Source organism: Varroa destructor, unplaced genomic scaffold (assembly GCF_002443255.2).
Source record: "Varroa destructor unplaced genomic scaffold, Vdes_3.0 BEIS01000003.1, whole genome shotgun sequence".
NCBI lineage: Eukaryota > Metazoa > Arthropoda > Arachnida > Mesostigmata > Varroidae > Varroa > Varroa destructor.
The window spans coordinates 15,217,555-15,228,332 of NW_019211456.1; positions in this window are offsets into that span (position 1 = coordinate 15,217,555).

A 10,778-nucleotide genomic window follows, 5' to 3' on the forward strand; every position below is an offset into this window, starting at 1 on the left:
TCAAATAGACCAGTAATTTTTTCCCTCTGTTGCACTAAGCACACGTCGCAGGCGACTATAGATGCAAATGTTTTGAGCTTTTGAAGACTGCTGCGAGCTCTGATCAGCAAAAACGCGCCACTGTTTTTAATTACGAGTACCAAGAAAACCCAATTGTCAATAGCACCATTGCCATGAACAACTTGTTGCCTGACAAAGATTACCTTCTTGTATCGTTTCAATTCAAAATGTTCGAAGTCAAAACGAATAAATATCTTACAGTAACAGCGATTCATCTCTGTCAGAACTCAAATTCGACCCCTAAACAGCAGAAGGTCTATAAGCGATGTTATGGCGAGATCTCTCCCAGTTGTTTGCAAGGTCGAAGCTTTCAAAACATCTAAGCAACGATCTTTAAATTTTCGAATAAAGTATAGCGGTAGGGCGTCTCCCTCGCTGAACATAACACATAGCTACACACTGACTGAAAATCGGTTTCATCCACAATGGAAACATCGTTTGACTGGTTTCTACAGTTGATCCTTGCATCTACGGCGAATATCTTCTTCTCGCTGAAGAATCCAATGCAGTTAGCTGCTACATCTTGAAGAAAATTAAGAACCAAGTTATATGGAGCAAGTCGTTTGCCTTTTAATTGGTTATTAAACCGTTTGTGTTTTTTGTCGTGTCCTCCCGTGACACCGGGAGGACACGACAAAACCTTCTGTCACTTCCGCGGCTCTGTGCTCAGTGGCACTGCCGTAAATGATCGAGATAAAGTAACTAAGGTTATTTTTTGCCTAAATAACGGCTCGTTCGGAAAAACAATGGCCAAGCTTCGCTCACGTTCCTTTTGTTTGTTCCCTACAATTACCAAACTTAGGGGGCGAGCGCACGGGTGTTACGGCAAATTGGGCGCTAAGATCTGTTCTACTATAAATTTCCACCAACAAAACACGTTCTTGTAATGCCTGCTTGGATACATCGCCATAACCGCAGTGGGCTGTTCAAAACATTTATTTCCGTCGATAGGTACTTATATGTTTAACGTTATATATCAAACGAACACGTTTACCTTTGTGACTTTTTGCATATGAACCGCGACAATATCTTAGAAGTTCATGGTAAAACAAACAAAAGCACCGATCGCAACTTACAGCTGCTCATAGAGTAAAGAGTGTGACACATAGTAGTCCAGAAAGAAGCCCAGGACAAGACAGGAAGTTAAAGCTTATATATGCTGCTTTGCCTGTTAGGGGAAAACAAGATGAAGGTGAGAAAATGAATCAGTCCGGTCGGAGAGTTCAACACGCTTGAAGACAATAACCTTGATATATCGATGTACCGTTGTTGGGGAAGCCATGACGTTAACAGCTATCTACCTGTTAGGACAGGATTGACAGCAAGCACCTTAACCCTCCGAACGAGTTCACCAAATCGAACCGACTAACACAAGAAATAAATGACGACGGCTATTTATGGCCCGACTTACGCGACGAGCAGGTTCGTGTCACGCCTTTCAGAAGATAAGTTGCCTCCCTCAAAAAGACTTCAATACATAACCAGCACGTGCTTTATCTGTATGCTCAGTTTCCTGTCTGGTAAAGCGTCCCTTCTAATGCACGTCGCACAACGCTCAGTGTGGCATCACCGGTCCATGCTCTTAGTCAAAACAACGCTAAGGAAAAGCGAAACAAATGCTTGCACGCGTTTGTGCGTCCCGTGCATGTTACATTGGTTTATTGCCACCGTACTGTGTGTTGTCAGTTCGCTTTTGCGCTGCGCTTCAGACCTACGAACCAGACTAAATTATATCCGGCAGCCAATAGCTACACGAAATTTGGCGATTCCTACAATTGCTTTTTCGATGAAACTGCTTCATTTTTACTTCACTGATCAGTTAATCAATCGAGCTTACTTCAACGATCATGTGTATCGATGTATTTTGCCATTGTTCATTATTATCGTTTCATAGGGGTCGCAGTTCAGGGCCGCAGAACGACAACAGCGCCTCCACTCGACCAGTGCAAGGCGGCGAGAGCAATCGTCATGAAATGGCAGAGTGAATGCAAGTTTCGGGATAAGATTCTACGGACACGTTGCCAATGGCTATGGCTACGGGCAAATTACCGTTACACTCGAGTCAAAGTTATCTCGTCCTGTCGAGATACTTAGCTTGAATATCGTCACGGTTCCTCCCTACGTTGTTGAACTCAAATGTGCCACGAATAGCATCGACATGCAGTGGATGTATTGGTACCGAAAAAATTCAACCTTTATATATATATTTGTTAGACATACTTATACCGAACATTTATGGATGCTGGCTCTGTGATTGATTCTTAGGATCATAAAACTGATCGCAACCCTACAATATTCCGTCTAGGTTATAATGGCGGATAGTCGGTTTTAGACAGAAGGTAATAGTAATAGCGGCATTTATTTTTAATCATTGAATTAAAACATTGCAATGGTTGTGAAGTGTGATCGCAAAACACTTTAGGATATTGATCTAAACCTGAATACATCGTGGCTTACGCTGTGTAGAGAGCGTCTGTGATCTAAACTTCAAAATCCGTGGCCGGATGTGGAAAGGGACGATGTTTTTCTATGATAAGGCCTCGAGGCACTCAGCTGCACTTGTTCCATCTCTGCTTCCAAACCTAATACAGAACTAATCTTTCTTAGATCGAGATCGGCTTATTTTAATGCACAGTCAGAAACTGTGGAAATGTACTTATAAAGAGAATATCTAAGTTATTAGTACAAGTACTATAATATTGTATAAGTATTGTATAAGTATTGTATAAGTCATATGCTTGTCATATTAGCTCGAGAGAGACGACAGGAGACGAGCTATGTAGGACCTTATTACGTAGCTCATAGATTTCCTGCTCTAATTATAAACATAGATTTATAGGAAATGTTTTTTTTCTGCATATTGGTATTAATAGCTTGATATGTTGAAAGTTGACTGTTCAGCTTCTCACACACATATTTACATAAGGTATTATGTAAGTGTTGCGTCACAGTGGGGTTAAAAGGCAAAACTAGATCCACACATATCGTATCATGTATTACATTCTGGGGTTAGTATAAGATATAATAATCGCAATATAATAAAATATCATAGACATTTACTAAATGTCTTCTCGCTATCGATTTTACTATCCCTGCCTTATAAAAATTGTGGCGGCACGAGCCTCACGCGCTATATTACGTCGTGCATGCAGTTTTTTTTTTTCTATTTCTTACTACTAGAGCATTATTATTATTTCGTCGAAAGAGGTACAACGAAGTCCAATAAATACGGGCTCTTACTCGACCATTATCGAGCAAGTGTTCCTAAGCCATCTCTACATGTACAGCGTATACGTGAATTATAAAGAACATTATGACTACAAATGCGGAGCTTTTAGTCTGGTTGCGGATGGCTGACATTACGATATATGCTGAAATCGTGCTATACTAGGCAGCAACGTAGCGCATAACGTGATAGTTGCTCATTTCGCAGACATCCCCAACGTATTCTTGCGAAGCGCGTCCGGCTATCAAACCTGGTGTCGTCGACGACAGATCCCGTTGACTCAAGATGCCGTTATCAGCTTCCCTGTCTTCATTGACTGACGGTTTACGGACGCATGATCGCTCGGCCGGACACATGCGCAGATGGATGCTATTGCCGCCCGTGTCACAGGTCTGGCCATCCTCGCCAATGCACACGATTGGATAAACTGGCACCCAATACAGACACGCACAAACAAACAGGCACATAGAAGATGCGGTTGGCCAGTGATACTGTTGGTAGTAGCCATTATGATGCCATTAGCTATAGACGACGACTATGGGCTGAGGCTGGATCATCAACGAGGGGAGCAAATCAGAAGACAAGGAGAGAATGGCGCGACAAGAAAGAAAGGTTCGCCGCCGCGACAGAGCGCTTATACTTTCATCTCAGAGGTAGCCGACGCGGCAGAAGCAGAGCTAACATTTCATCTTGTCGAACAATCTGTCAGACGTAGTTCTCAACTTCCTCCGTATCGGAGCTCTTGGTTTTGGTGGCACTCATTAGCCGCGCCACCGTCAACACCGACGAGAGAATCGTGCCGCGCCACGGGCCGGTAGTCGCTTTCCATGGCAATTTGTTCGATGTAATCAGCGCGAGTGAAGCGCTCGAGGCCTTCAGGCCTCTACAATTTGTTCAGCGATCAACTGGCAGCGCGATCCAAGGGGCCATAGGGCGACGACAGAATAAATTGCTACGAGGTTTGATTTGCGTATATCCTCAGATTCGGAAATGCGTTTACGCACTGTAGCAAACGAGATCGAAGGAAAAACGGTGTAGGATAAGATCCATATTTAACACCTGATGGATCCGTTGTTAAAACTCGGAATGAAGTCGAGTAGACCCTGGCAGGTTGCTGATAAGGAAATAATGATAAAAAAAAAGTGTCCTAAATGACGCCACATAGCGGCACCATGCTAAGATGCCTATCTAAGTGTTAATTTGACAATAATTTTAGCCAAGATAAATATAGTCATCTATGAAATAGTAACTACCAAGCTCAGCGTAAGTTCCGGAAGCCCTAGTGAAATAGAGATGGGTTACGTCTAGATCTGACTGGCAAGCCCCGCCGGTCTGTCAGCACGTCAGTCTTTAGCTAGCAGCTCGTACGAGCAGAAGGAATAAATTGGGCAGTGAAAGGTGTCGTTGTAACAGCGGTTGATGATCGGTAGTGTTCAAACGCTCGGGCTGCGAATGGCAGTCCGGCCGTGGCGACGGCGTTTTCGCCGGAGACATCAGCCCAAAGGGGCCAACCAGAGGCGCCTTTCAAAGCGGAAAGAAGGCAAACGCGGGGCAGACGAGCACTTGCTGCGACAAGACCCGCCTCTTCGCCTGGTTCTGGCCTAGGGCCAGCCCCAATCCGACGCGGGTATTACCAAAAGCCGTACCACTTTCACTACTTAGACACATTTACCAAACGAGCTTCCGATCTCGAAAAAAGGGAAAGTGCATTGAAGCCGGTCTTCTTATTCCATAACAAAACAGATACTACACATCGAAGGCTATGCCTCAGATAAGCGTACGCTTCGGTAAGTCTGCGCATTTAGTCGGCTCAGTCAGTTCGCGCAGCTGTTACTGTTCATCAGATCAACGCTACTGATGCTTTTTTGCCCCTGCATGAAGCAATGAGGTCGCTAACCCCGTAATGAGACTGTAATAATACTGACACTGCACGTACAATGATATTAGTAGCTAGAGAAACTGTACAGGAACATCAGCGTCCTTGAAATTTGCTACGAAATACTCGTAAAAGGCTAAAGGGGACTTTCAATCAGACGAGCCCCACCACTATACATGCCGTGTTGGTTCAAGCTAGAAATTGTGCTGAGAACAATTATTTTGTTATAGCTGAACATTTAGATGAGCAGGGAGGTCTGAAGCAAGGCGTCGACAGAAATTGGTCTGATCGGGTGGGACGATGATACGCCGCTAGTGAACGTTTAATCTGTCCTAGAGCGTATCTGAGGTGGTTTCACATTAGCCAACTATAGCACGAAGATTCGCCATCGGTGACATTCGACAATGAGCTCAGCTTATTTCTACAGCTGTGATAAACATTTTCAATGGTGCCTCTTTGTGTGGCTGTGGGCTGCGCTCGTGTTTGGTGTAATGAACTCAAAAAGCAACATTGAGAATGATGCCTTTCTGGATACGGTGAGTACATACGCTTCAATTTGAGAGCCGTAACTCCAGTTCTATACAAAATCAAAATGGAGCAGATAGTATTGAAGTTCTAGTGTTCAGTTCCATGTATATAGAAAACGCTCAGCCGACTAAATTAATACATTTAATAGTTAAATCTACACTAGTTAGTAGATCGAATAAATCTGTGATTTAATTAATAGGAAATTATATAATATCAGTATTGTTCTCGCTTGCTGCTATTGGGTTAGCGTTCTTTAGAACCAACGTCATTCTGACATATTCTGTAACCAAACATATTTTCACAATACGAGTTTGCACTGCCTTCAAAAAGCTTTGATCTTTCAATAGGGCCCCGGATAATTCTACCGAAAATAGTGAAATAAGCTCCTTCTTCTTAATGTCGTCCACTAACTTTTAGCAGACACGAATACAGCTTTGCCAGCAACATTGCTGCCAGTCAGTGTTCCACTCTTGAATAAACTTAACGGGGCAATGTTTTAACTACAACGTTGGACAAATAGCGCATCTCTGAGAGACTTGCAATGTAAATCGGTCATAGATACCTTCAATTCGCCTATAGAACCTATTCTCAAGCCATATTGTCTGCCCAACAATGTTCTTGGCATAGTTTTTTTTTATCGAACAACTCATCACATTATTCAACTGTGGAATATATTTACATATATATGTACGCATCATGCACTCGGGACAAATCTAAAGTAAATTGGCTTTGACCAAGGGAACCATGGCTCAACGGTCACATTACGCCATGTCGAGCTGATGACCTTTTCTCAGCTAAATTACATTGAGCAGAAAAACAACGTAACTTAATTGCGTGTATCAAGTTACTGGTCAGCTTGAAATTTCTATCCAGATTTAAATTCATCGTGAACATGTATCTATATATATATATACACATCGTTTGCCGGATGAAAAGTTTGCCGAAAACAGTCTTAAGAAGATACTAAGGCTTAAGGGACTTTCGGACAAAAAAATGTATACGTTGGTAGGCGGTGAATGTAAAGTTATTTATGGACAGGGTATTCCAGGAAGTTTGCAGCGATGCACGTAACGCAGCAATTAGGTTACGGGAGGCGCGTTCATTTTTGAACAAGTAATATCTCAAGGTAACTTTATAGCAGCTTTAACAATGTTAGTTGACGCCTACAGAAAGTGGTGGACTTTTAATGGAGGTTTTCGAAGGATTTTGACAGTACCAAAAGGATTTCGAGCATTTTTTTATCTGCTGAATGTGACGCCTCAATCGAACGTGTAACACCCAATGATAACTTAATGTCTACTTTAAATATGTATATTCGCCAGAGGGTGATGTTCGCTTGTAGACTGCAATTTTACATGCATAATGTAAATAAATGTTAACTCACGCTCGTCATTAAAATAATGCGCTCTTCCTATGATGCAACTATCTTATGTTATGCTGCGAAGTTCATTGCTCGAAGTCGTCCAAGTTTATCAGTAACTTGTGGCTGGCTGTTTTGTGCAGAAAGACTCTTTTCATTAACACTACCCAGTATAGTATCATTGATAGGGTTGATAGACAAGCATGTAATCTGGAATCTGGTTAGACGCGGTCTTTTTTTCAACTGACAGTCATATACAAAGCCCAAGTTCTATTATTCTGTAGTAATACTAGCTGCGGTACAGCGAAGCTTGTTGCTACACCCAATAATCACCAAACACCCTTTAAACCCAGTTAATTCTTGGCCGTAGCGATTCCGTGTGATTCGTGTGCTTTTCATCCGAAAAGTGTCATTAGAATCGATGACTAGTGTTTTTACTATATCAATAAACAGCCATGGAAAAAACCACTGCAGGACAACTCTGCTCGGGCTCGTGGTTATAGCATTTAAAAGACTGCCTGACTGTACGCTAATTTAGATGGAGTGAAAATAGCGGACCCACAGCCTGTCTATATTGAGGTATTCACGACTGATGGACGCGAAATTAATGACGAGATGATTTCAAAACGGTTACAGGTTATTGACAGATTTACTATTTACAAATTGTCGCCTGTAAAGCAACATTGCGCGCCGCCTTTTCGACCTAGATTCCACGATCCTAAGAAATGCTAGGGCTGGCGTTCTTTCGAACAGCGGCAAAGGCACTATGGATACTATTTTAGTACGCAGAACATGTAACTTGAAAAGTTTGAAATTTTCCCCTTCGTACCCCTCTCAAGTTAACAACAACGGTCAGCATTACAATCCGAAGCAGATGCGGGAAAACCGATGCGGTGCACATGTCGAATGAGATGCCGAACACACTTATATCATGTATATATGTATGTATATAACGTGTGTGAACTTGTTCATTGTTTTTACGATATAGTAAACAGACTTACATAGTATAACGTTTTGTTTTTAGTATAGCGTTTCGTATCAAGATATAATTCGATGAATTGAGACAAAATAAATCTAGAAGGAGTTATATGGACTGTAGATACTACGAGGCCCCATTCCCTTATATGAAGATGCTTGTATTCTGTAGCAGAAAATCCTGGGCGTTTCCGAATCGGATGGGTCGGGTCAGTCGGGTGTAAATAATGACGCTTGTGATCGGGTGACAGAATAACCCAGGGCCTTACGCCATTTAGATGTGGCTCTCTCAGCAACCGCAGTACAGTCACAAAGAACGTTAACGTGCCATAATTATTATCCACCTGAAGAAACCTTAACACCGAATCATAGCGAAATTATGTAGATTGTTATGGCTGTCTTCTATCAACGTGTCAGCCGGATCGTCGGCTGCTGTCCAATGAAATGGACGGTAGAAAATTGTGCTCGTCTCTAACCAGCGGTCGCTTCGTGTTTGTTACGAGCACCTGCATAACAATACGGTGCAAAGGTTCATAACTGTTGATTTTCTGTTCGAACGACAACTGCTCTTTCGATAGCAATTATTTTCTTTTTTTAGAAGTGTGCATTTTTCGAAACTTGACAGCAAACGTTATTTTTCAAAAGAAATAGACTTTTGAGAGAAGCACAACGTCCGTCATTTGTCAGTAGTATCAGTGAAATTCCTTTCAGAAGCCTTATGGCGTTCTTGTTTGTGTACTAAACTCAAAATTTAAGTTAATTATTGGACGAGCCCGACGGGATTTGTTCATATTACGCCCAGTCTATCATAAACTATACACGACCAGTTAGTCCATTGCAGTTATTCTACTACACGAAACCCGTTTCTCGTCTATATATTTAGTCAACCTGTTTCAATATATTTGCTAGATAGTTTAATCACCTCTAGATTTGTCTTTCTCGTCCTATGCTAGCTTATGGCGCATTTCTGATAAACTCTGCTCGAGAACGTAGACGAATACGGCGATCTTTAAAGGGGGGACGCGAATAGGATCGGTGTTCAGCCGACGTTTGCTAGATGTTGCCATTGTTGGCTAGCCTTTGATTGTTTGGTACTGTATTGCTAAGCCGCCTAATCTATTGATTCTGTTCACAGTTTTTTTCTAAATTTATAGTCACATATATTCTATTAAATGGGAACTCCAATGCCCGACTGGCTTATCGGTTTCGTTTCTCGGGCGTTAGCAAAACACGAAAACTTATAAAAATTTTATTTAATTTTTTTCCTTTAAGTAAATACTCACATCTCTTTACTAGCATTCTGGCTTTTGTCTCGAGCTACTCATTAGGAAAAAAATGCTCACAAAAACAAATTTATATTTACCTTTTCAACTCCTAAATTGATTCTTATTAGAAATTCGTTAAGAAAGCTATTTGAAATACATTTTCACTTTTATTGTTAAGCAATTTCCACTTAATTTTTTCACTGCAACTTTTTACAAAGATCCACTTTAGATATATGTAATTAATTTATATTTTAACTGGCGTCAAGAAGATCCTTTTTCACGTTAAGTTTTCATATTTCAAATGGCTATTTCGACCCAAAAACCGAGATTCAGGAATATAAACTGCGCTGCATTTTGGTGTGGCCTATCAATTGGTATCAAGAAATGTTTCCTTTGCATGGACTTCAGTGTAACAGATGATCATCGAACCCGGTAACACCTAAGCGAACAAGCTACTAAAGCCGTTTCGTGGCCTTTTTCAGGCCGAAATGACAATTTTTTTAGCTATAGATCGATGAATTGTATTTTTATCAAGCTTGTGAAGATTCCTAAATCGGATTAGGCATTCATTCATTCAAGCAAAGGCGGACTCTCAACGAGCCTTTAACCATTTTCACTCAAAAATGTTAATTTAGCTCGTCGATATCTATTGATCGGGGTCAAGAAAAAAAGTTTATTGCATTGAATGCTATGTTAAATTTTCGCCTTTCAGGGGACAGTTTTTAATTTGGGTATTGAAACATGTATTGTATTTTTATTGAGCTCGGCGGAAAAATTCAGTTGGTATCAAGAACGGCCCTTTATCATAGACCTTCGGCTAGTATTTTGTTAGTGGAAAAAAATTTCAGTGGACGGAAAACATTCGGACATGTATAGGAAAGTCGTTTTAGCAGGCACAGCCTTTAGCCGATTGCGATCCGTCAGTACACTAGGCCTTCTAGGACTAGATTAGTTTCAAAAAGCGCACTGATGCAAACGGTACTTTCCGTTGACCTTCAACCGTCCTTCACCAGCAAAAACATTTAAAGCGATTACTTTTTCTTATTTACCAGATAACGAGAGCCTAGGTACCTAATTTGCCGTGACTATGACTTAGTAAAAGCATGTGTACGTATTAAGAAAATGCACTTGAAGAAATCAAATGTTATGACATAATGGCTAAGTTTGGATTATTTAAATTTAAAAAAATTGCGCTAGAATTGGAACTAAATCATCTCGAAGTTGGCCATAAACGTATATTAGTTTAGGGAATGTACTTTAGTAGTGTAGGGAATGCACATAAATGTTTCGGATGTAAGGTTATTGTAATGATTCGGAAGCAACAATTATCATGATCGTGTATTACGTAAGCCTATATTGCTATCGTCTCGTTAAAAATCTAATGGTAAAAAATTTAATATCTCTATATATTTAGTTTGCGAAATAATGTCATTACTTTGGTAGCCATTCAACGACGACGCTCAAACGATATCCGGCTTTTGAAGATTG